This window comes from Chrysochloris asiatica, unplaced genomic scaffold, assembly GCF_000296735.1.
Source record: "Chrysochloris asiatica unplaced genomic scaffold, ChrAsi1.0 scaffold00017, whole genome shotgun sequence".
Classification (NCBI taxonomy): Eukaryota; Metazoa; Chordata; class Mammalia; order Afrosoricida; family Chrysochloridae; genus Chrysochloris; species Chrysochloris asiatica.
The window spans coordinates 32,305,342-32,308,473 of NW_006408535.1; the positions used below are offsets into that span (position 1 = coordinate 32,305,342).

The following is a 3,132-nucleotide window of genomic DNA, read 5'->3' on the forward strand; positions in this document are numbered from 1 at the left end:
GGGTGGCTTCCGGCCCATGGGGAGTGGACCGAGCGGTCCGCGCCCCAGTCCAAGCCGATCTCAAAGACTGCAGCCGGGTTGCTTTAGACCAAGGGAAAGCTGCTACAGGTCCCAAAAGTTAAGCGGGAGGGCCCTCTAGTCCAGGAACCCAGTCAATTTCGTCCTGATACAGATCGTAAACACGGCCTGCTACTAGTTTATTTAACATCGCTTCCTCTTTCTTTTTTTTTTTGGTAGGAGAGTCCGAAAACGGTAGAGTATTTGTACAGAACTTTTGCGCGCACGCACAATTAGAAAAATAAAAGGGGCTCGTCCGGGATTTGAACCCGGGACCTCTCGCACCCAAAGCGAGAATCATACCCCTAGACCAACGAGCCACTGTAGCCATTCGTTATATGTATTTCCTGTGAGCTTCATTTTCTGGCAAGCGATTGGCCGCCAGGTTGCTCTGGAGTTTTGTTTTCTGTTGTGACATTTCCCCTTCGATTTGTTTACTCTTTCCTTTCATCTTTAGTAAATTTCGCGTTCTCACTTAGCCTCTCTTCCTCCCCGATCTACGTCCTGGCTTTCTCTAAAACACAGGTTGAAGTGTGGGAAGGCAGCTTTTCAGACTTCAAACTACACTCCTAGGACTCCATCGAACTCAACCCAGAACAGTCAAGGGAGGAAGCCGGGTGGAGCTCGAGGTCCGAGCAGAGCTTGGTTGCAAGACTGAGGGGATCCTAATCTTCAGGAAAGTGTTTTACTATCTCGCAAGGACGTAAAATCCTAGAGACAGTATTGGTCAGCATCAAAATACTGGGAGCAGGAACTGGCTGGGAGTGAATCAGTCTGGCATGTGCCTAAACCTTACCCAAACCAGACCCATCGCATTTCACCTGAATTAAGAGAAGAGCCTTAATTCAGTTTTCCATCTTCCCGACAACATTTAACAACAACAATCTTTGCTTAAACTGTTTCCTCGATCTGGAATTTTCTCTCCCAGCGCCACTGAACTCATGCTAAATCCTACTCCTCCTTCTTGCTTCTGCGCCAAATCTTTTTGAGGAACTATATAAAATATGTGTTGTTAAGTGCGGTGGAGTTGGTTCCGACTCAGCGACCTGATATAGGGTTTCCAAAAAGCAGCTAGCTGGCCGCCAACCTTGTCGTTAGCATCTGGTGCTTATCCTATTTAAACATATAAATGTAAGACTCCATGAAAGTCCCTCCCCTGAATGAATGTGCTTTTGTCGAGTGTGAACTGGCTGAAGATCTAAATTCGGGGATTTCCTTCGCAAATTACAGCTCCTCGCTCAAGGTCTACACATGCACAACGTTCTGCACGTCTCAGACCTTTAGGCCTCATGCAATGACCTAAGATGAAATGGAAGCCAAAATAAAAGTTAGGTTTTGGATAACATAACTCAGAACTCTATCCAAGATGGCTGGAGGAGCTCTCGGTCAAGCGTTCTTTCTCAGAAGAGTGCTTGTAAGACACGCGGCTCAACGTCTTAAGACAGACTTCATAAGTTTTGGAAGAGACTGGAGAAGAGTTTCACATACAGTTGCTAAACCCCCAAAACAAGAGCTCGTCCTTCGAGCCGGAATCGAACCAGCGACCTAAGGATGACCATTCGAAGAAACTCTACAGTCCTCCGCTCTACCAGCTGAGCTATCGAAGGGAGCACAAAATATGGCGTTCTGGAATTCCCCTTTCAGGATATTGAGTTACAGAGTTGGGTTTGAGATGGTTTAATTGCTGGGGATTATATCGGGGAATTTCACAGCCAGTCTGCATGAAAGCTGGTGTTCGCAGTTTTGGGGAAAACGCTTCTAGAGCTTGATTTCCCGGCTACTTGTACAGCCAATCCGTAAGCCTTTTCAAGCCATTTTAAAGTGTTTGCATCCCGAGGTTTAAGATTCTCAGTTCTGCTGGCGTCACTAAGCGTGCAGGCCCAGTCCGCCCCGGAATGACTGAGTGTGTGTGGAGATTGGGGGCGGACACCGGGGCAACCCCGTGGCTGGCGAGAGAGGAGTCACACAATTCTGACCACGCAATTGCAAGTTGGGGTGGTGGTGGGGCATCGGGGTTTAGGCCTGGGGCTCTTATCCTCACTTTTAGGCTTGTCTCTTAATCCAGGTGCGTCTACGCAGGCGGATTGCATCTCTCTTCCGTTTACATGTCCACAGACTTGGAGGAGGAAGAGGGAGAGGAAAAAAGAACCCAAATACTAAAAGTAGATATGGGATAGACTTGTTAAACCCAATGTTTCTAAGAGATTTTACTTTGGAGAAAATATTTTGTCTTTTCCAAAAAATGAGCCACAAGTTTCGAGTCAGTATCAAATTTGGGGACTCACACCCCACCCCAAAAGTGTGAGCCCTAAATTTTCCAGCTGAGATACTAAAGTGTCAGGAAACCCCTAGAAAATATCAAATTTTGCGAGACGGCCTTCTAGGACGCGTAACTATGGCTGCTGTCGCTGGCTCCTTCTGGAAGGAGAACTTGGCTGTCTTCTCCGAACCCACCCAGAGCGGGAACCTACTCTTTCCCGCTGCTGTGCTCCTCTCAGCTCCCGAGATCCAAGTTGGAGGAACCGATTCGGGCCGCCAGCGAGTTCGCGCCTCCGGTACCCTTATGAAGGGCGTATGCGGAGAATTCTGCATTTCCTGCCGCTCGTAATGTCGCCGCCACATTCCAGGCAGCAAACGCATTACTTGAGCACAAATACTGGAATTTAAGAGGACGCGTTTTTTCAGAAGAACTGGACTGCGGCGAGAACGCGTAATTAGCTTTATTTTCTCACGACTAAAGTGTGAGGGAGGGGAAAAAAAATTAAAACGAGAGTGAACACTCGTAGGCCCCAGCGAGATTTGAACTCGCGACCCCTGGTTTACAAGACCAGTGCTCTAACCCCTGAGCTATAGGGCCTTGCAAGACAAGGGCTTGCCTCTCTTTTGGAAAAGGATGAATCTGTGTACTTGTTGGACCTTTATTAGTGCGAGTATGGGAAACAAGTCTTAATCAACGGACTCAGGTTTAGTAACGATTGTGAGGTTGGCTCCAGACCTGGCAGTGTTTTGTTCTGTTGTGCGTAGGGGCGCTATGAGTCGGTGCTGATTTGATGGCACCTAACAACAACAACAACA

The 3,132-nt window shown here is 47.9% G+C and overlaps 3 non-coding genes across 3 annotated transcripts; all 3 read right to left on the minus strand.

Annotated features, from left to right (window-relative positions):
• Window positions 1-305: 305 nt before the first annotated feature.
• TRNAP-UGG lies at window positions 306-377 on the minus strand. Its single transcript has one exon. It is a non-coding gene; the product is annotated as a tRNA-Pro (tRNA).
• Window positions 378-1,574: 1,197 nt separating this feature from the next.
• TRNAY-GUA lies at window positions 1,575-1,664 on the minus strand. Its single transcript is given in 2 exon segments — window positions 1,575-1,610; window positions 1,628-1,664. It is a non-coding gene; the product is annotated as a tRNA-Tyr (tRNA).
• Window positions 1,665-2,841: 1,177 nt separating this feature from the next.
• On the minus strand, window positions 2,842-2,914 carry TRNAT-UGU. The gene has a single exon. It is a non-coding gene; the product is annotated as a tRNA-Thr (tRNA).
• Window positions 2,915-3,132: the final 218 nt, after the last annotated feature.